Consider the following 24,460-nt stretch of genomic DNA (forward strand, 5'->3'; position numbering starts at 1 on the left):
GATGGTACTTCATTCAGCAAGAAATGTCTGTTAGACAAGCTGAGATGCAAGCAGCTATTGTCGGATCATCAGGATGGAATGAGAGGTAGAGTTGAGTGTCATCAGCATAGCAGTGATATGAAAAGCCATGTTTCTGAATAACAGAACCTAGTGATGCCATGTAGACAGAGAAGAGAAGTGGTCCAAGAACTGAGCCCTGAGGCACCCCAGTATATATTCACCAAATTTAGGTGTGATTTATTTTGTTTGTGTGTGTGTGTGTGTTTACAGTATTGCAAAATATTTACTATAAACAATAAACAGTTTTTTTTGTAACTACATTCACTGGACACTGTTTTCCATTTTTTTGATGTAGTGTCTAATGAATGACCTGTAGTGTGTATATTATTGACTAATGTGTGTGGGATTTGAAAGCTTTGTTTGATTTTGAGTACAGGTGAAATGGTTTTGAAGCGATTGTTTGATTTTGCCAGAAGAGTTCACACTAACTCCTCGCATGTGCAAACACTCATTGCTTTACTTAACACCAAGCAATCATGGGTTTAGAATTGGCCTATAAATACACATCTACACAACTACACATGGTGGATGTATTTATTTTCTTTTGTACTCTGTAAAAAAGTATTCACAACCACAAATGCTTACTGTAAACAAAGTTTGGTTTCAATCTTGCTTTCGTGTTTACCGTGAATTTTTCAACCTTTTGTGTGTGCAGTTCTTGGATTTGTGTGTAAAGGTTTGAAAAAAAAGAGGCAAAGTTTTGAAAATGTGTGTAAGCAGTTGGAAAAAACTGTAAGCAAAACAGGAACATTTACAGGTGTTTTACGGTGACAGAATGCATGTAACTATACGACAGGTTTCATTGTTTTCCAGACTCAATTTTATGACAAGGTATTATGTCTCAAAACTTGCCTACGTCTCTGCTACACTTTTAAAAAAAGGGTATATAGTTTTATGACATAGTAGGCCTATAACTATGTAAATTGGGACACACTTTTGGTAGTGAATGTTTAATGTTTTTTCAAGATGCACATTTCCTTGAAAGGGTAGGGCTGAGATTGGATTGATTCTGATGGTTTCCCCCTTGTATTTCTTCTCATTATGCCTTATCCATCTTAAAGGGGTCATATGATGCAATTTCAATTTTTCCTTTCTCTTTGGAGTGTTACAAGCTCTTGGTGCATAAAGAAGATCTGTAAAGTTGCAAAGACTAAAGTCTCAAATCCAAAGAGATATTCTTTATAAAAGTTAAGAGTCAACCACGCCAACACAGTCTCACTCCCTACTCGTCAAATGTAAAATAATGTTCTTTTTAGCAACATCATATGACCCCTTTAATGTCACACTTTTATCAGTGGAAGCACATCACAAATGGATTGCACCTGGCTGCTTTTAAGTGGGCATTCTGTGATCTCTCTCAAAAGTTGGAGGCTTGTAAAAACCTTTGTGCCTGTTATCTCTAGCAGCATTTCAGTGATTGTAATGCAAATGTAACAGTTTTTTTCTGTTATGGTCAATGATTTTGAAAACCATCCACAGTTTCCTGAAGTACATTTACCTATTCCTGAATCAGGGAAGAAATATCCTCCCTAATACTAATTTGCTGTTTTCCATTTGTTTTTCTAATAATTGTCCAGTATTTTATGTGCTGGTGTGTATCTGTTACAGTCTTTCCTTTAAAATGAAACCTTTTACACACCAGCACAGAAAATACTGGACAATTAACAGAACCATACATAAAGCTTGAATATCAAGGAGATTACAAAGAGAGACAGGTGAACATAATCAGTAACCATGTTAACAATTGAGTAGTGGAAACATAGGGAAAGATGCAAACATTAACAAAATAAAGGAAAAGCAGGTCATACAAACTATGAGTCCATGAAAAACAAACTGAAACTTGGTGATTGTGTGCAGTTAGCATGGGGACCCGGCTGGGTGCTCGGCTATACAGGCCCATATGCAGAAGGCTGCAATGAACTGTTTGCTGTGACACTATAGCAGCGTTACCATTACAGATTTGCACAAAACTTTTGCAATATTTTATAAATGTCGATAAAAAAATATTGCAAAATGGCGGTGTTTCCATTAACTGATGTTATGCGACTCCTCTCGTGATAAGTTATGACGATGAATGTTGGTAGGTTTACATAAATCGCAGCCACCGTACTAGCCATAATTTTTAATTGAAGGAGACGTAAGCATGTATCTTTAGCAAAGCTGCGCGGAAAGCCGCTTCAAGGATGCTTCTGAAACATGCCGCGGCACGGCTGGTATAAACATAAGCATTGACTAGAGTTGTATCGATCAGCTCCGGTGGCCATGTCGGAGCCATAATGTGCTGCAGATGTGTGCAGTGTAAATAAGGGTTTTTCCAAGTATTAATGACAAGGAAAGCCCCTTATGCTTGAGAGCGACCACGTGTTTCTTGGAGGTTATAATACATTAAAGAATGATAATGTGGCTTTTACGTACCCTAGGTGACCTGTAAATGTGAAAAAAACTGTTCCCATTGCAGTTTTGCAAAATATTCCTCTTTCAAATTGCCTGAAAAATCACTTCATGTGAGTGTAAAAACTTTTTTTGTGATAAATGGAGTTTTTACGAAATTGACGTGTTTCCATTGGGTGTATTTGAAGGGTAATGGAAACGCAGCTATTGCACTGGTCTCCACTGTTGTAGCTGTTGTTAATTTGTCGCACTGTGGCCCTGCAGTCACTATGAACAATGCGCAACAGCCTCTGCTCACCTGTGGCTTCAGTGAGCTGCAGATGACACACGGCTGGATGACGGTTTGCCGTTTGGCCATCCGTGTAACACTTTTGACACATACTCACATCCAGGACATCCAGTCCGTCTGGAATGACATGAAGAATCAGAAAAAAAAAACTGATACAGACTAAATCCAGAAGAACTGTGGCAACGTCTCCAAGACACTTGACCTCATAATGTCTAATCAAAGTGTCATAAATGAATCTTCGTGTGAAAATGATAACAAGAATGACGGTAATGTGCTCACTGTTAAGTGAAGTGCCTCCACCTTTTTTCTTTTTCAATAATCCATTACACTCGGAATGTCTAAAAAAGATCTGTCGCTACTTCTGTTTCATAACAATTTTAACTGTCCTTTTGTTTGTCATCAAGGTTGTGTAGTTGCTAAGGGTGTTCTGTTTTGTGTAAAGATATAATAAACAAAATGTATACTGTGTGTTTCTATTTCTCAGGATGTGATTGTCCAGAGGAGAATTGTGACATGCACACAGGAGAGTGTCTACCTGAGGCCTCGAAAATCAGCGAGTGTAATATCGGTGAGTTCAATGACACAAGACAAAACAACCACATTAAAAAGTAATTCAAACAATATCCAGTGGGACCCAAAAGACCAAGACCAAGACCACATTGAAATTCTTAGATTTTAAGTTTTTCATTTTTCAAGATTTCAAGATTTTCATTTAAAGGGCTCATGGTGGACCTTTTTTATTTGTTAACATGTTCCTAAAGGTTCACTTTCTAAAGTTATAAAGTTTTTAAACATATTACAATTATAATATGTTTAATATATATAGCGCCTTTCCCACTCTCTAGAACACTCTCTAGAACACTTCAGTAATATCAGAACAAAATCAGTAACATAATAGACAGTCATTTCACATAGTCACAGACAGTCAATTCACATAGTCAATTAAGTGGACAGTGGACATTTTCCCAGTCCAGAAACAGAAGTGATTGCAGTTGCATATCATGATACAATTAAATACAAAAGCAGAGACGCATAGCAAAGTATTGAGGAATACAACACAGAAAATGGATAGTATGAACAAACAAACACAAAGAGTAGTAAACGCAAGACAGATACACGTAACAAAAATACTCTGAGAGAGCATTACAGCTGGTAGTACAGGAGTTGGAAATTGTCTAAAGAAACATAATTAGGACTGGTAGTATTGGGTAAACAAGTAGGCTTTAAAGGTCCCATATTGTCAAAACTGAAATTTCCTGGCTTTTTCATGATAACTGAGGTCTAGGTGCTATGTAACTACCATATAAGTTTCAAAACAGTCAGTCCACAGTAAAATTCACACAGCCTGCTTAAAGTAGCTGTGATTTTTCACGAACCGTTGTGACTTCCGTAAAAAGTTGACGTCAGAACTACACAGTCACCGCCTTCAGTCACCACCCCGAGCACCACCCACCGTCCCACTCTCCTTTTGCCAAACCCCCAGACAACATCACGTCCATGCTATTGCTGAGCAACAACAACACGGAAACATGTCGAAAAGTTTAACTTTAACCACGAAACCAGATCGGCCGACCTGTAACGTTACACTCTCACTCAAAGGATGGACGATCTGACAGGATTGTTACTATGAGGTGGATCACATATAACCTGTATAGTAAAGACAAACTTACCGTGTCTATCTAGTCATGATGAAGATGTATATACATTTCAATTTCAGCAGGCAACTATTTTTACAGCTACATTATTGTTCCAGCCACAATTAATCACAACAATGTATATACAATTACAAATGATTATATATAAATCGTCAGTTTGTAGGAGCTGTAAAAATATATTGAGATGGTTTTTGGTACTTATACCGCAAATATATATTCTTAAGGACATCAAAACCTAAAATAAAACTCCAGAAAGGTGTACAATATGGGACCTTTAAGCTGTGATTTAAATTCAGAGAGTGAGGTTATTGTCCTCAGTGACAGTGGTAAAGTGTTCCATAGCTTAGGAGCCATGACAGAAAATGGCCAGCCACCCATTGAAGATAGAATAAATCTAGGTACATATAAATAATATAAATAACCAGAACATCATAGTCATGTGTCTCATGTGTGGCCTCTTTTGACTTGGCCAGTGAGTCCAGTGTGGGGCAGAGCTTGCATGAATAAGCCCCATTCAGGTTTACACCATTCAGATTTTCTATAAATATTTTTTCTATATAAAAATTGAAAGCTAAGAAATATTCAGAAATTCTTAAAAGCATTAAAAATATGATTACCCACTATGAATTCTAAACCTTACCACCTCCCAGACTGTAATGCGTGTATCTGGAGTCTGATCGGAGATATTCGTCAATCCAACAAAACTCTGGACCAAGTGAGGAACAGCGTGCTGAACATTTCTACAGGAGCTGCTGCCAACGACAGATTAAAGTACTACAACTACACTGCACACAGACTACAGGTATCAACACTCAAACCCCACACAGTTTACAGAAATGTACGCCCAGAGGAGGTTGTATTTAATGAAGAGTGTATGTTGCTGTCACTGTGTTGTAACAGGATCAGTTTTTAGGCTGGAGAAATAAGTATGCAGTGATGAGAGCAGATACGGGGCGCCTGGAGGAAGAAACACAAAAACTGCTTGCTGACATGGAACTGGTTGCAGAAGAGGTGCCACTCATTCCAGCACTTCCTGATTTCATTTATTAATTTATTCATAAATTCCTTTAAGGTGAAGTGTGTAACCTCTGCACCACTTGCGTCACCAAACACTCCCACTTCAAACTCATGCCGGTGGTTGAACCAACATTGTCAATGATGAGGCCTTTATCACTAGTTGAACAAACTTAGGGTTACAGAATTATTTATTTGTTATTTATGTATTTAAAATACATTTATTTCATACTAAATATAATTCAAATCTATTAATATATTTACTCGCTCGAGGCTTACTGGTATAAAAATGATAATTAAAATTTATTTGTATTACTACTTGTTCACAATGCACATTTCCTTAATATTAAGCCTAAAACGTGTTTTAATGTCACTATTGATGAGAATTGTATGATCTTTGAATAATATCAGTCTTTAAATGCAAGACATTTAGTATACTTGCTATAGTAAAATATACTTGCAATAGTTTCACTTTAGCACCAGTGTTAATTTTGACAGCAAATTTTTATTTAGTTTTAGTCATAGCCTTTTGACTAAAATGCAATTTAGTTTTAGTCATATTTTAGTCACCTGAATGGTTTTTAGTTTTAGTCTAGTTTTAGTCGACTAAATATCATAAGATTGTAGTCGACTAAATCTACAGTAAATTTAGTCGGCTAAAATCTAATGGGTTTAGTTACAGTGCATTTATTAAGCATTTCTCTAAAATTTCCAAACTCATTATATAGGTTTGATACTAAAGGCAGGGTATGTGATTTTTCAAAAACACTTTAGAAAACTGATTCGGGCCGAATAGCAAAACAAACTTGTAGCCAATCAGCAATAAGGGGCGTGTCTACTCGTGATGTGGAGGAGAGAGCTTTCAGTGCATGGGACGGACATTAGCCGAGCCAAGCGACAGAAAGATAGAGATGGCAGATAAAAAAACAAAAGAGGAAAACGTCTGCGGAACGACAAGGCAAGAAGTAGGACCCGTGTAAATATCGGATCAGCTTTCCAGCGCTGGAGAGAACTCAAGGAGCGGAGGCCTGCGATCGGACGCCGAGGTTGCTTGTCTACAACAGTTAAAGTCTGCCTACACTGGACGCGATCAAACGACCATTGAAAAACATTTGAAATTTGTATCAGCACGTCATAAATAGAACCCGGCAGCAGTTTTCTGTCGGGGATTTGTTGCGCCGCGCCGCTCACGTCCGTAGACACGGTGTAACATTGGTTTTGCTTTGTTTCACAGAACTAATCGTTGCCTGGGTTGCGTACATATATGTGGGGCGGAGCTATCAAAATAGGGGCAAGACCCTTTTGGGGTAGGGCCGTGTTTGTTTTGGTGATTTCAAATATAAACATTGGCTACCAGAAATCACTTACACTGCCTTTAATTTCATTGGCGAATAATTTCAAATCAAGCAAATCAAAATTTGCTGTCAAAATTAACACTGGTTAACATGCAGTAATTTGTTCTGTGTGTGAAAGGTGTGTGTGCAGCTGCTGGAGTGCAAGTGATAGATTCTCCACTGCTGACTCAGCAGATTGAAGCTCAGCGACTCAGTTTAAAGCACCTAAAGAACGAGAACAACAGACTAAAGGTCTCTCCTACTGCTTCACAAGCACATTTCCCCAATGCAGGCGCTGAGGATTTTTTCTCACTTTTGTTTTTGTGTGTCTGTGTGGGCCGCAGGCAGAAAAGATGCGTGCTCAGCTGGCATCTCTTCCTCCTCTGAACGTGCCAAAGCTGGGCTGGCGAGAGGGCTGCAGGCCTGAGGTGCTGTCTAGCGCCCTCTACCGCAAAACAGACCAACTGCTGGATACTCTCCTCCAGATGAGTGCCAATGTGAAAGTGGTGGACATCACTGGGAAATCTCCAGGTCTGTCATAATTAGACTTAAAAATGCAGATTTCTGTTGTTTATACAGTAATTACTTTACAGTGTTTGTGTTTTCATTAACAGTGAGTCCCAGTGCACAGCTCCTCGAGCAAACAGCAAGACTGCAGTCGCTCAGTGACACTCTCGATAGGCTTAAGGTAAACCAAAAATGCTTTAAAATCAAACAGTCATCATTAAAATGTCTCCTGCACTTATTTAAGCAACTTCTTTCTTTGAAGGATGAAGTTGCTGAGCATGTAGTGACTCATAGGCCTGGTGCTCAAGTCTCGTCTGATTTCGCCACTTTTCCCTGCACTTCCTTTGTTAAGGTCAGACAAATACACAACATTTTCCCACATTGTCTGGGTCTGTATAAACCCCTCATTCTTCTTCCTCTGCTCTCAGGCAAAGGAGGAGAAGAAAGGAGATGCTGTGCTGGTTGGTCGTGTGATGATGCCTTGCGCGCGAGGACAGGAACAGGTGCATCGTCTTTTGCTTTCAAAGACACAGTTACAAAGAGTTCATTGCCTTCTCCAGACTTAAAATAACCCCCAAAAAACCAAACTTGCTCACATTCAGTCTTCAAAACATACATTGAAACAGCAGATATAATGGAGAATGGATCTAGGGCCACAAACCAAGAACAATAAACACAATAAATGCTTCATTTTGACAAGCCCACACAAGTCAAGCATTTGGAATGCTTTGAATGTGATGATATCTACCACAGCAAAATCTGTAAAATGATACAAAAAGGCTACAGATTTGAAACGTGAGACATGCTGAGGACGTTTTAACAATTAGACTTTATTAACATGGCATGAAATAGATGATTCGGCATGATCCCTACTGCTTTATATCTGCATCCATTTAATACCTTTCATTCTCTTCCCGATTTGGATTCCCATTGATCTATGTTTACAAGTATTTACCTAAAAGGATTACAGTTCAAATAGTGTATGTTTAATTAGTGGTGCTTCCTAAGTGATTAGACTTAAAATTTTCAAGCTGCAATGGATGCAATGTACTGATACACGTTCTCCCTGCTGTTTACGTTCACTTAAGACGTAATCAACAGTGTTTACGTGAATACTCGTAAAAACTGACAATTCGACATCAATTTGTATATGTTAATTAAGATTTGTTCGTAAAATAATATAAATGCATAATATAATGTTCAAATATAAATAACTATTTTTATATACAACATTGAATTATTGAACACAAGTTTTTTTTATTAGCTAGTAAACTAGTAAAACTACACATTCTAAACAATTATAATTTTAGCAGTGTATTGGTAGTCAGTATGCTACACTCTAAGAAAATAATTCACAGGATTTTACCTGCATTTTAAATTACGCATTGTATTTTGTGTTTTCTGGTTACAGGGTTACAACAGATAATAGATAAAGGATAATGTCCTGGAAAATGACTAGTAGCCTACCTTTTCCATTTTTCTAGATATTTTTCTTACAGTTTACTAACTGATCAACAATCACAGGTACAAGCTATGAACAAGGTGTATCATAAATGAACAATTATTATTATTATCAAATTGAACAATTGCAAATAGCAATAACTTAATTCACGTGATGTGTGTATAGGCATCTTTGGTTTCCTCTTTTTGTGAAATTTAGATGGAAAATGTGTGCCTTTTTATTGTTTGAGTCACTTATCAAAAGTTGCTAAAAGTAGCCAAATAAAATGTAAATCAGCTAAATTTGTTGCTAGGTGCTTTTGGAAGAAAATGTTGTTAGGGTCGTCTGAAAAGTTGCTCAATTTAGCAACAAAATTGCTAAGTTGGCAACACTGGCAGCAATTGTATGTTAGGTTATGTCCCGCCGGTTCTTCATATGTAAGTATCTAACCCTCGAACCACGCAGCAGATTCGTTCTGAATTAATCTCTTCCCAAATCGTCCCTCCCTAATATTTTTGTCACGTTTTTATTCGTTGATGAAAATGTCAGTCAATTTACGTCATAGTTTTTGTCATTCAAAGAGAGTTTTAGTTCATTACCGTCTGGTTGTCGTCTGTGAAAAAAATGTTGTTGACGAAACTTATGACGAAAATTATTCGTCAACGAAATGAACACTGTTTAGCACAATCAAATATAATTAAGTATATCTTTAGTTGGACTTCAACACTACTTCCTCACAATTAAAGTGCATGAAGCACGAAGCACAAAATTAGTTGTACCAATTTAGCAGACCAATTTAGTATACTAAAAGGACAATTGCAGTTTTTATTAAGTACATAAATATGTGAATGTATTTGTAGTCTACTTAGCATGTATTTCAAATACATTTTATTATATTTATTTTTCTTATTTTATTTATTTATGTTACTGTTTCCCCTAGTGAAAAATAAATATACTAAAATGTATTTGAAATACATGCTAAGTATACTACAAATAACTATACTACAAGCTGAACTGTTTCGAAAATATTTTTTTTCTATGGCAATGGCATATAAAGCACAAGGAAAACATTTCTAAATAGATTTCTGACATGGATTATATTCTCCTTGTCCATCTATCCAGCTTGCACTCTCCTTACACTGTTTGCTTTAGGGTGAAATCCAGGTGAAATGAGGTAATGTTTGTTTTATTTTGTCAGGAGAAAGCAGTGCAGTTATTGGGAGAACAGGTGGATCAAGACACACTTCATAGCTCCACGCTAGCAAAGACACTTATTGCTAACCTCTCGTCACTCAATGATCACATGAGACCTTGTGAACTCAGTATTTTTTTGTTTTTGTGGTGCTGGCTATCAAGGAGGTCTATAATACCTGGAGAAAGCTGTCTGTTATCTTTCTTAAGTATCTTAGTATTTGGTTGGCTGGGGCAGATTCCCCTCAGAGAGTTGCCAACTCTCCCATATTATTCTGGCCCAAATTAAGTCACCCTGTTTGCAGTACAAGTTAGATTATCAAAGTAGAATCTGGATGCACTATATATAATGTGCTGGTAAATTGTCTGTTCAACCACTACGTATCTTACACCAATCAACCACTAAAGTACATTACCACATAAAATACATTCTCATTCTCGTCATTGCATGCTTCCATCGACATGCACAAGAGAGCAATGCTGGCAAATGGTGCAAACAATTCTTTGTGAATTTATTGCAAATAAAAATGCAGAAAATTGCTGAAATTGGAAAAAAAAAAGGTCAGAATTGTTTTGGATGACTTATGCCCGATTAAATGTAAGCCAGTTAATTTCTCAGTTGTAATAAATGTGGCTAATCACTCAGGAGCTACAGGATAGCCTGATACCTTGACAACACAGATTGGCTGATGGCATCACAACTACAGCACAATCCCAGGCCCTGCCCTTACCAAAAAGTAGTATACTTCAAGTTTATTTTAGTAAGTATACTTAAGTAAAGTTCAAGTATATTTTTAAGTATACTTTATGTAGTAAGTATACAAATATCAGTGTACTAGTAGTATACTTGTAAGTGTACTATTTCAATACTCCTTGGGACTAAATTGGCCCACTTTCTAATATATAAAAGTATACTTTTAAGTATAACAGTAGTAAACTTTAAGTACACAACTAGTTTACAACATATTTTGGTTTCTGATCACCAAGGAGAGGCGACGCAAGGTCCTAAAGATGGCGGCCGCAACAAAAAAGTCACGTGACTGAAACCCATGAATATCCACCTAATTGACTTTTACTGGACAGTGAACAACAATTCAGCAATTTGGAACAGATATATTGTGCATGTTGGCCTTTTCATTGGTGAATTTGTGCGGGATCATGAAGAGTGTTGCAAATGTTTTCTTACTCCGTTTGTGTGTGTGTATTTGTATGTGTTTAGTTGAAGACCTGTCAGAGATCATGCCAGAGCTACTCAGTAAGCTGCGTGTGGTTGAAGAGAAAAAAACCTGTGAATAATGTCTCCACAAACATCATGAAAATCAGAGAGCTCATCGCACAGGCCCGCAGCGTCGCAAATAAACATCCAACTTGACTGGTCCACATGTAAGACACAACACATTCAGTCAGTCACATTCAGAATCTCCATTGAGATTTTATTATAATAATATATAAGCCTTTCAACACAGACCTACCAAAAATGGAAATCTCTGTGAAGAATTGCATAAAAATCACAAATAGTCTTGTGTCTTTGCCTTGTCTTGGAAAGGCTTAAAACATTGTATTGAATTAATTTTTAAATTTTTTTTAGAGAGTGAAAAGTGTGATTGGTCACTGTTGCATGCTACATATTCAGCAAGTCTCTAAAACCTGAGACCAAGAGGTATAATAATTGGTACGTAAGTGAAAAGAGTGAGAAAAATATTTATTTTGTTTTCCAGTTGTAAATAAAATGCAATTATGTGTTCAAAACATTACATTCAGTTCACACTTATTCTTTTAAAGTATATTATTTCTGTATATCCTCTTCTTGATGTATACTTCTTTTTCCTGCAAATGACTGGCTATTTACTGGTTTTACTGTTTGCACTAGTATTGTTGAGTTTGTAGTTCCCTATGACTAAAGAAATTCCTTTTGAGTTGGAGGCTCAATTCATGCTTGAAGAACCTCCATGTTTTTTCCAGTTACTACAACAAGAATGCATACCGTATGAATGCCTCTAAGTGTAAAAGTGAAACTTTTTTCTATAATTGCAGGTGCAAGTGTCCATGAAATTTAATGGTCAGGCTTCTGTAGAGGTTCATCCCCACTCCAACCTAGATGAGCTAAAGACGGTCACGTCCATCAGTTTCTACATTAGAGTGGACCCAGACAAAGACCCCATAGAAGATCTCTTCCTACTCTACTTGGGAGACAAGCAAGTAAGCACTAGCGAGGGAGAAGTGGGCCCAAAAGTGGGGGAGTGGATATATCATTCATTCAAATGCTGGTTTAGGAAAGAAACACCATTATTGTGTGTTACTGGAAACATACAACAGTTAATCATATTTTCATTGGCAGTGCAAAAATAAACAAAAGTAACATGTCTAAACACCCATGTCTAAAATATTATTTACTTAGTTTCTTGTTTATTTTACTGCTGTATAAAAGAAATATGAGTTAATGCAGGTTGCCTGCATTGCAATGGTGATGCGATTCTGTACACTCCAGTAAAGTATGTCAGATTGTTGTAGTCTGCTGTATTTTCCACAACCTAGCACTCAGAAACTGGCAGCAAAATGAGATTTTTTCACTGTTACCTGATTTGTATAATCCCTTTAGTGACTCTTGCTAAAACAATGTAGAGAGCATGTGCAAATAAATGACACTATATCAACTAGAACAAATGACATTTAGTTAACTCCTTCCTTAATCAGGGTGTTTTATCATTTCATTCAGTTATTAGCCCAAACTCAAGTTCTATTCCACCCCTGCCCTTTGCAGTGTAAACCACAGGACAGCTGCATCATAAATGTGTTGAATTTATAATAAAGGCTATAATTTTTCATATTTATTTATTTTCATTTCATTTCATATGCAATGCATTGTCCTGTTTAATGTGGATTCTGCTTCTCTGTGTGTGTAGGGACGTAAGGACTACATGGGACTGGCCATAAAGAATGATAATCTGGTGTATGTGTATAATCTGGGAGGAGAGGATGTAGAGATTCCTCTCAGGTCAAAGCCGGTCAGCTCTTGGCCTCCTGTCTTCAATCTTGTTAAAGTGGAGAGGTAGAACAACTGCTTTCATCATATGATCATGCATAATGTTTTTCTCAAGAAACTGTTCACAAAGGATAGCAGCCAAATATGGGTGTCAGTATAAATACAATTGCAGTACACATTTTCAGCACAGTTTCATCTGAAGTTTTTTTTGTTTGAGATACATTCCGTTTTGTGCTGCACCAAAATGAAAACAACATAAATGTAATTCAAAATTTCCCTAAAGAACTTGTTCCATAACTAAAACGGTTTATTAATTAATTTTGTATCAGTTGTAATAAGACTTGTTAGGAAGGTTTCCTTCTTTCATATTTTCTTGCATGCACTGAAAAAAACGGGGGGAAAAAATACTCTAATTTGTTACAAAAAAAGTGTTTGTTTTTCTGAGCTGGACAATTCAAGAGCCATACTTGTTAATAAAGTTCTCAATCCTAAAACGTAAAACGTGAACGTATAGCCCAAGGAAAGTGGGTATGCTGTGTATGCTGCTTTCACATCAAATGCACGTCAGAAGTTTTGCCAAGGGAAGACCATGCATGCAGATATTTGTTAAAGTACTTAGTCTTAGTCTATAATCCTTGGATTTACCTTTCTTCTTTTCTTTTTGGTAGGTTGGGTCGCCATGGTAAAGTGTTCCTGACAGTTCCAAGTCAAGACACCAAAGCGGAGCAGAAGTTTATCCAGAAAGGAGGGGCAGATGGGACAGACTCCTTGTTTGACCTTGATCCTAAAGACAATGTTTTTATCGTGGGAGGAGTGCCTCCCGATGTGAAGGTGCAAAAATCTCTTTTCTTTTAGGATAATGTCTCAAATAGGGATAAAGGCTCTGATATACTCACTGTGAAGTTCTTTTTCATTCTTTGTTTAGTTGTAAAAAACAGTTTGAAATACCGGTGTGTGTGGTATACTGTTAGTGAACATCCTGATGCTGCCCACACTGTAAATATGTGCTGTGCCTTTTCCTCTCAGTAACTAATCTCTCAAAGTAAACGCGAACAAATGACAGTGGTGAGAAAATTGCAGTTAAGAAAGCATCTGGGGCCCGTTCTTCGTACGTCGCTTATTACATCTGAGATGAAATGTCACATCACACAGCATTAATTAAAGTTTCTTAAGGGTCAAGATCATATTATCTGCATCTCCTGCGCTCCATCAAGCCACTCCCATAATAGCTGTCAGCACTCAAATTAATGCACGACTCTACATTGTCTGTATAGCATGTGTGTAAGACTCGACTACAAGTATGAAGTAATAATTTTATGACGAATAAATCTTTCAGTGAGTAAAACTGGCTGTGTCTGTAGTATTAAAGACTACACAACATTATTATATTATCTTTAAATACATTTTTAAATGATTATTATTTTAAATTATTGTCCCTGGATTAGTAGGGTACTCTTGTAATAAAGTAGCGGTGGCTGGGACAGATTTTAAGTATCAATTCTGCTTAAAAAGATGCAATCTAATCCTGTTTACATGAAATAAGCCTGCTCCCGATCAGGTTTAAGCTTACGGACCTGTTGCTATGACAGCAACTCCGGGATGAGCTTCGAAGAACCAAATAATCCAAGATCATGCCAAATCGTCAACAATCAAATCCAGCTAACTGAGTTAGCGATGTACGTAGAACGGGCCCCTGAGCTTAATGATGTGGATGGTTGCACAAGCTCTGTAGTTCAGCACTCCAGTCAAGTAAAGTCACATAATGTTTACTTATATAGCACTTTATGCAATAGTTTGCTTTAAAGCAAGCAGCTTTATAGTATTAAACACTTCAATTTGTACTATAAAGCAGCTCACCAGTGTTTGTGGGAAGTTACTTGTGGAAGTCTGACCTCAACAGACTGAACAGAGGAAATGAACCAGAGAAAGTTTTCACATCAAAGCAGGCAGAATACAGTTTCAGTTTTTAACCAAAGTGAACTTTTCTGGTGATTTGCATTGGCAAGCTGTTTCAAACTCCCAAAACGAACTCCAAACAAACTTCCAGGCATTTTGTTCAAAATTAAGTCACACCAGTTTTGTTTTTAGATTTCACTTGAAGTATAATCAGGGCCTTAACACTTTATTTCGATAGTCCACTTTAATCATTCTACTAAACTGTAAGTTACTTTGCAACTATGTCAACTACAAGTCATTAAGAGTTTTAGTAGACTTAATATCTGCTAGCACTTTATTTTGAAGATACCCAAACAGACATTCTACTGACTATAAGAAACTTTTTTTTTTCCTCGCACTGTAACATATTCATATGATTAAATGTCCATCATGTTCTTCCAGCTTCCTCCAGCTTTGAGCTTGGCTCCTTTTGTTGGTTGCATTGAATTAGAGACTTTGAATAGTGATGTCATCAGTTTGTACAACTTTAAGCAACTTCACAAAATGGATGTTGTGGAATCGATGCCTACCCTTACCAAAAAGTAGTATACTTCAAGTTTATTTTAGTAAGTATACTTAAGTAAAGTTCAAGTATATTTTTAAGTATACTTTATGTAGTAAGTAGTCCCAGGTAAAGAAACCCGTCCTTACATCACTTCATGCTTTAAACCATAAACACTATGTAGGTGAACACCGCCTAAAGCTGGGGCTGAACAGTTTCATGTGGCCTTAAGTGTTAATGGTTTATCTAGCTTAATCAAAATTCACTTATTCACTTTATGAATTTTGATTTGCCATTTAATATTTTGATATATTTTAGTATTTTTATATTTAAATAATGTTACATCAAAGCAAGATCTTAATACCTACTTGATTTGCTAGCAGAAAATGGCAGGAATACAGTTTTAGGTCTCGTTAGCCCAATAAACATGCAAAACAGTATTTTAGGTAAGATGAGATGTGAGATACGTTGCTCAACTCTAAAAAGGCCTGTCTATGCATCAGTAGCTCTATGACTGTGCTTGATATCTCAAAAGCAGTATATAGTTATTGTTGTATGGCTCCATGCTTTCATATTTTCTTACCTCATTTTCTTACCTTGAATGTTAGATATTTTTCAGATACCCACTGTAGAGTATTATTTATATGGTTTATACATTGCGATCTCTCCGTGTTTTCCAGGCATAAGTTGGCTTTCTCTCAGAGTCGTGTGACAAGTTATTTGTTTGATGGCAGTAGCAAAGCAGCAGTGTTAAGTTACCTGAGGAAAACAGGATAATTTAAAGTCTAGGAGACTGCTTGTCAAAGTTTGTGTCAGTCACTTGGTGGAGAAGTGTTGTTCCAAACCTCATACAGGTTTGGAACAACATGAGGTGGAGTAACAACAACAGTAACAATAACATAATTTTCATTTTTTGGTGAAATATCCCTTTAAGATATTTTAACAGACAATGCAAAAGTTCTGATATTGTTAGTAACACTGTTTTTTATATAAATATATATAGAAAGATTGAGAAATTGAAAGCTGAAGCTAAGAAGATCATTCTGCTAGTGGGCAGAAGCCATGTTAAGTCCATGGAAAATGAAAAGAAATCCCTACCGTTTTCTGATATCTATATTGGAGGAGCTCCTTCTAGCATTCTGCTATATAGGTGAGAACCATTGTTGCATATTAATCCCCAGATTAGCGGTACTCATTTCTAATACTCAAACTAGACGTGTGAATGAGCTGTATGTCCCACAGGCCAGAGCTGTCATCCCTGGTGGGACTGAAGGGTTGTGTAAAGGGCTTCTAGTTCCAGAAAAAGGACTTCAATCTCCTGGAGGAGCAAGGAACCATTGGCATCAGCAGTGGCTGTCCTGAGGAATCATTTGTATGTAGCACACCTTCCTGTTGTCATAGACTGTATCTGAAATCGCATACTCATAGATACGTCTTTGCTCTATATAGTGTGTATGTGTATAGTAATCCAGATGTACTACCTTTGCCATGTTGTCAATGTCATGTGACCTACCAGCATCAGTTGCAGTTGCATTGCTGGCTTTGTGCTGTTTTGTCTGATGCTATGAATGAGACAGCATAATTTTGATTAAATGAACGCAGTGAAATGATCACAGGCTCACGAATGTACACAAATGCCATTTCCGTCAGTGCTGTATTAACTTATTAACATTCACCATTATGAATATCATTATGTCTATGTAAGGTAGCAATGTTCTAAATTCAGTAATAATAATAATAATAATAATTTAAGACATTTTAAAAGGACTGTTGTTGTCTTCTACCTGCAGATGTCCCGTAAGGTGTATTTCAAGGGTGCTGGCTATCTGGGCTCTACTGCTAAAATCTCACCATTCCAGTCTTTTGAGGGAGGACTAAACTTCAGAACACTACAGTCCAATGGACTCCTGTTCTACCACAGAGATGGGGTACAGTGTTTTTTATTATCTTCGTAGTTACCATTTTTTTATCCAGTCAAGTTTTTTCTGTCTCTAACCTAAAAGTAAGTCAAGCCAACCCTAATGAAGGAGATCCAAGGCTTTGTTGTCTATGTTTATTTGAAACATGAAGTTACATACCTGTTTCAGTAGTTGCATCACATAGAGCACAATGCTTTTCCCTTATATGAACCAGCAGAGTCCCTGTTAGTGTAGAAACTTGTCGTGCTTCTGTATATGATGGAAAGGGTTTGGGTGAATATGTGTTTGTTACAGTGGGTGCATCTTTTTATAGATCGATGTTATAGATCAAGTCAGTCTTTCTCTCTGTTTTAGTTGGATGCGTTTTCTCTCTCAGTGGAGAATGGTGCTGTGGTACTCCAGTCCAAAGGAACCAGAGTCAGATCACATAAGAAGAATTATAATGATGGACGATCTCATTTCTTAGTTGCCTCAGTCACTAATCAGAAGTAAGTTGCTGACTTTCTTCAACAATTTGCACACTTTCTTCAACAATGTCATTCATTTATTTTAGTTCATTTTTAGTCAATTTTTACGACGGCGTTTTAGTGCCACGTTTAAAAAAAAATTTGAATATTACGAGATTAAAGTCATAATAATTTGAGAAAAAATACGAGAATAAAGCCATAGAAATATGAGAATAAAGTCTAAATATTTTGATCATAAAGTCAAAATTACGAGAATAAAAATTAAATATTTTGAGAATAAAGTTGAAATTACAAGAATAAAGTTTAAATATTTTGAGAATAAAGTCAAAATTACAAGAATAATTTAATGAAATGAATGACAGAATTTGAAAGCTGAGACTTTGTTTTATATTGAAAGTACCAAAAGCACAAAGCTTATTGCTATTATTGAGTGGCTCGCGCACTACAAATAATGAATGCATTCGAAGACATGAAATATTATTTCCAAGCATACTGTCCCTTCGAGTATATGACACATGGTATGATTTCTGCTAATAATCCCACATTTAGGCAATTCAAATCAGTTGCCAGGACACCAGAATTTTTCCCGGTGCTCCCAATCCGGGCCATTTGCTTGTGCAATATAGGTTATAATCTCAAAATATTATAACTTTAATCTCATAATTGCTACAAGTTAATTCTCATAATTTTGACTTTATTCTCAAAATGTTTCGATTTTATTCTTGTAATTTTGACTTTATTCTAAAAATATTTTGACTTTGTTCTCATAATGAACACTTGTTAAAATTACAAATGACTTGCTTCTTGCGTCAGACCAAGGCTGCATCTCATTGCTAGTTTTACTTTCGACTTTTTCAATTTAATTCTCGTAATTTTGACTTTATTTTCAAAATATTAGGACTTTAATCTCGTAATCTTAGAACTATTATTTTTTTTTAACGTGGCACTAAAATGCCGTTGTACATTTTATTCTCGACTCATGCGCCATATAATTTTAGTTTGTAAAATTATTTAGAACAAATATTGTTATTTTAATATAACAAAAATAACAAAATATTGTTATTTTAAAAATAACAATAAGAACAGAATGTTAAAAACAAGACAGACAATATAAATAAGGGCTCTAGACAGAAATATCAATTATGAAGCTGTTCGCTCCTATAAGCCACAAAAAAAAAACAGGCACCACACTTATGTTTTATTTTTGTAAACACTTACCTTAAGTCATCCTGTCCTGTATACTTTTTATAGCGTCAGCATTTTCATCCATCTTGTGGATGTTCTGGGAAAGGGACGTCTTTTCCAACTTAGTGTTGAATTTTAAATGACAATTGTTGAATTTTATCTTCAATTTTAAATTTAGCTCCTTCTGTTCTTTCTAGTCATGTACAGGTGCATCTCAATAAATTAGAATGTCATGAAAAAGTTCATTTATTTCAGTAATTCAACTCAAATTGTGAAACTCGTGTATTAAATAAATTCAGTGCACACAGACTGAAGTAGTTTAAGTCTTTGGATCTTTTAATTGTGATGATTTTGGCTCACATTTAACAAAAACCCACCAATTCACTATCTCAACAAATTAGGATATGGCACACACGAGAAACTGCACAGCGTTTCTTCGAGAAGCACTCTTTGGGATTCCATGGTCACAAGCATTTTTATGGTTTTGACTACCACTATGTTTTTATTTATTTATTGCAACAATTTGTTATCACAAATATTTTTCCCCCTTTGTTATTATGCGGTATGGAGTATGGAGAAAACCATTTTAACATAAGCTGCAACAGCTGTTCAGTTTACCAATGTTCATCTCTTTGTCAAAGGTCAGCCTCAGCAGGGCAATCTCTAACATACTTTAATATGAATGATATTACAGTAATGAGATTATATTTTTCTTCTTTAAAAAATTTTAGTACAGTTTTAATACCTTGCAAATGTTATTTCTCATCATATTTTTGTGAAAAGTATTTTTAATGAAAATCATTTACTTGATGCATTTCATCTTCATTATTGTTGATGGGGGAAAAAAGTAGTCATTTTGTTGATCTCATATCAACACTCCACTCTTTCCTGATGAATATTTGTTGTATCAAATGAAGTTCTGAATCTTTTGAATTGCCCTTATGTGTATGCACTTTTTACATCAGCTCTTCATCATACTCTTTATTCATGATCTCTAGGTATGAACTTGTCATTGATGACAAAGACAAGCAGGAGAAAAAGAAGCTGTCTTCCACATCTCAGTCAGATAATGTTCCAAAGACTTTTTACTATGGAGGCTCTCCTACGAGTTCCATGCAGAATTTCACCGGGTGCATCAGTTACGCATACATTAGCAGGTAACAAATACAACCCACACTAACCAAAGCCCTTTTCGAGCAAGACTAAATTGAACAGAGGGTTATAGTACCAGAGTTGAGAAACACTAATTGATCTAATTCCATTCCGATAGCAAAGACTGTGATTGTGTGATGTTATGTTTTTTTTTTTTTAATCTCTTCATCATTTATTTTGACCTTCACTGAATACCACAGCTAAATTTCTTTGTTGAACTGTCTGCATCTTCATCATAGATTTATATCTTTTGTTCCTGCTGTCTGGCTGGTTGTTCAAGTATTGATGGCTCATATTTATAAAATGTACAGCTTTAATGCTGTCAAAGTTCATCCAAAAATGAAAATTTGCTGAAAATGTACTCACCCTCAGGCCATTGTGATGAAATACATTCAGATATTGTGATCCCTCATTAACTGCCCTATTCCCTCAGATGCAGGAAATCATTCAAATGTAACTGAAAATGAATAATCCATGTAATTATCATCACAAAATTAACAGATATTAAAGGGGTAATACAGAGTACAGTGCAAAGATGACCCAGTGAACCCAGTGCTTTAGTGCATTAAATATCCTGATATTAGCCTCACATGTTAACATTCTGTTCCTGTAAATTTCCTGTGTTGTCACAGTTTAAAATAGTATTCAAATTAATTAGGTTCAATTTGGCTTGAAAGCTCTCAGCGACATGGTAACGGGAATAAATGTTCTGAATGAATTACTAGTGTTTCTATCCTCACTCTCAAGCACACACTGTAGCACACTCTTGATTGTTCAATAATAGAGTACTGTATGCATACTTTAAAAAATTTTTTTTTTACTTATTATGGAAATAATATACTTAAGTGCAAATCGAATATAATGTTTTCACACACTAAATTCCATGTGATTTATAATTAAATGAAAGTGTAATATAGTTTACATGTACAGCCGAATGTGCTGACAAGCATTTATGATGAACTAAAATATACTTTTAGTTTTATAGTTTTAGTTAACATCCCTGAGTTTAAGTCATATGCTCTACCAGCTTAGATAACTAGGTCTCTGCATTATACCAACTCTAGTTTTAGTCACAGGATTACTTCCAGTAACACAACTGTAAACAGGAACTAACAATGAACTTGGAGATGTTGATGTTTATTGAAGAGTATCCGTAACAAAGTACATATAGTTCTTCCTTTTGTAACAGCTTCAGGATGTAATCTCTCCAAATGGTGCAGAAATAATGAAAATGTTGTCTTTTTTCTTCACCATGATAAATCAAGCTATTTGGGTTGAAGCAGTTATCCTGATCTAATTAGATAAAGTCGAATTAATAGGGCATTGTAATTTCTTACACAATATAAATTAGCATTAACCACAATTAATAAATGCTTTAACAAAGTATTGTTCAGTTCAACTACTGCACAGCAACAGTTTGAGGAGAAACCTGCAGAGAAAATAAGACCGAAGTAGGACTATTTGACAAGGAATTCTTCTTGGAGGTTGACATGCTATGCTAAATCCTAAATAACATATTAACATCATTATTATGCATCTTTACATGACTGTCTGGAATACCGGATTTGGATTGGTAAATCACAGCATTCTGCAGTCAAATATTTTTTATATAGCCTAATGACAGCTAAAATGGCCATTGTGATGAAATACATTCAGATATTGTGATCCCTCATTAACTGCCCTATTCCCTCAGATGCAGGAAATCATTCAAATGTAACTGAAAATGAATAATCCATGTAATTATCATCACAAAATTAACAGATATTAAAGGGGTAATACAGAGTACAGTGCAAAGATGACCCAGTGAACCCAGTGCTTTAGTGCATTAAATATCCTGATATTAGCCTCACATGTTAACATTCTGTTCCTGTAAATTTCCTGTGTTGTCACAGTTTAAAATAGTATTCAAATTAATTAGGTTCAATTTGGCTTGAAAGCTCTCAGCGACATGGTAACGGGAATAAATGTTCTGAATGAATTACTAGTGTTTCTATCCTCACTCTCAAGCACACACTGTAGCACACTCTTGATTGTTCAGTAATAGAGTACTGTATGCATACTTAAAAAAAAATTTTTTTTACTTATTATGGAAATAATATACTTAAGTGCAAATCGAATATAATGTTTTCACACACTAAATTCCATGTGATTTATAATTAAATGAAAGTGTAATATAGTTTACATGTACAGCCGAATGTGCTGACAAGCATTTATGATGAACTAAAATATACTTTTAGTTTTATAGTTTTAGTTAACATCCCTGAGTTTAAGTCATATGCTCTACCAGCTTAGATAACTAGGTCTCTGCATTATACCAACTCTAGTTTTAGTCACAGGATTACTTCCAGTAACACAACTGTAAACAGGAACTAACAATGAACTTGGAGATGTTGATGTTTATTGAAGAGTATCCGTAACAAAGTACATATAGTTCTTCCTTTTGTAACAGCTTCAGGATGTAATCTCTCCAAATGGTGCAGAAATAATGAAAATGTTGTCTTTTTTCTTCACCATGATAAATCAAGCTATTTGGGTTGAAGCAGTTATCCTGATCTAATTAGATAAAGTCGAATTAATAGGGCATTGTAATTTCTTACACAATATAAATTAGCATTAACCACAATTAATAAATGCTTTAACAAAGTATTGTTCAGTTCAACTACTGCACAGCAACAGTTTGAGGAGAAACCTGCAGAGAAAATAAGACCGAAGTAGGACTATTTGACAAGGAATTCTTCTTGGAGGTTGACATGCTATGCTAAATCCTAAATAACATATTAACATCATTATTATGCATCTTTACATGACTGTCTGGAATACCGGATTTGGATTGGTAAATCACAGCATTCTGCAGTCAAATATTTTTTATATAGCCTAATGACAGCTAAAATCAATATTTTGACTTATGTCAAAACAGTCTCCTACACTATTATGATTTTGTGGCATAGCACATAACACATTATTTTCTTCTTCTTACATCATAAAAAAACAATATTTCATGTCCTTTTATTTATTTCAGCATTATATGTTTTGTGTTGGGTCGTGATCACCATGTTTGGGTTTACTTTGTGATGATGATAATGAAACTGACTGTTAATGAAAGCCTGACTGTTTCTTAAATTCTCATTCTTCTATTACTTCTTTAGAAGACGTCTGTGTCTGGCTTCTCTGGCTGTGTGCGGAGTCTCCAGCTGAATGGCCGCTGGCTCACTTCTGCCTCCCACAGTTTTGGGGTCACACCCTGCTACGAGGGCCCCTCTGAACCAGGTACATACTTCACTGAGGAGGGAGGATATGTGCTGCTGGGTAACATACTATGTATCACTACGACTCTCTCTCAAATTCACTTAAATGTTTTAGTGTTGAGAAAGAGGAGACAGTATTCCCACCATGGCTCACTGAACCCACTGGGTATGTCAACATGAATTTATTTACATTCTTGATTTATTCCTCAGAGGCATTAATGGAACAGAGATTCATCATTTCAGTGAATAATATGCTCTAGCTGTCAAAAGTTTGGACACGCTTTAATTTTTGTTAAACAAATGGCTTGATCTAAAGGCATATGCTATTTGCTTAAAATTAGTTTTGTAGAAACATGTCAAATTTGATATGAAATGGAGAAGCAGACATTAAGTGTCCAGCATATATGTGAACTGCTTCAGAGGTGTTTCAGAAGCATCTCTGGATGCACCTATTGAAGTTAGTTGAAAGACCCATAATGTGCAGAAGGATCATGAAAACTGCATTCTCCAGGATCATCCAGGCAGCACAAAGTATTGTGAATCAAGCATATCTAAACTTTTGAACAGGGTCATTAAAAAATAAATAAAAATGTTTTGTTGACTAAACGTAAGTTAAATAACTTATTCAGGCAGAGTTATTATTGGTAATTACTAAATAATAACCCTGCCTCAATAAGTTATTTAACTAAATAATAATACTAATATATACTTTTAGTATAACTAAAAGTATAAAAAAAGAAGTCACTTGAAGTAAAATACATGTTAACAGAAATCGAATTAAAATATAAAGAAACCCACATACATTTAAATTTCAGCTAGTTGCCAACATTTCCCATTTTTGTTCGTGTGTTCATAACCTTTGCTAATCTTGACAAAACATGTAGTTGGAAAGGTCTGAGTCTCAAGGTACCATATTTGGAGGTTGTTTTGTGATGGAAGTATTCTTGTGACAGAAATGTAAAATTTGTAAAAGGAAAATGCATCAAAATGGAGTTTGGGTGTCACCCGGTGGCTATTTTTGGTGTAGCGCCTGAACATAGTCTTACAGGAACTTCAGTTAAAGGGGTCATATGATGCTTTTTTAAAGATCATTATTTGGTGTATTTGGTGTAACAGAATATGTTGACATGCTTTAATGTTCAAAAAACACATTATTTTTCAAATACTGTATATTATTGTAGGTCTTCTAT

General features: G+C 35.7%; 1 pseudogene; it reads left to right on the forward strand.

Moving 5' to 3' along the window:
* The first annotated feature begins 2,130 nt into the window (after positions 1-2,130).
* The window catches only part of LOC107709520 (laminin subunit alpha-4-like), a 26,034-nt pseudogene continuing 3,704 nt past the window's right edge, over positions 2,131-24,460 (forward strand).

Source organism: Sinocyclocheilus rhinocerous, unplaced genomic scaffold (genome assembly GCF_001515625.1).
Source record: "Sinocyclocheilus rhinocerous isolate Xijiao unplaced genomic scaffold, SAMN03320098_v1.1 scaffold3859, whole genome shotgun sequence".
Taxonomy (NCBI): Eukaryota; Metazoa; Chordata; class Actinopteri; order Cypriniformes; family Cyprinidae; genus Sinocyclocheilus; species Sinocyclocheilus rhinocerous.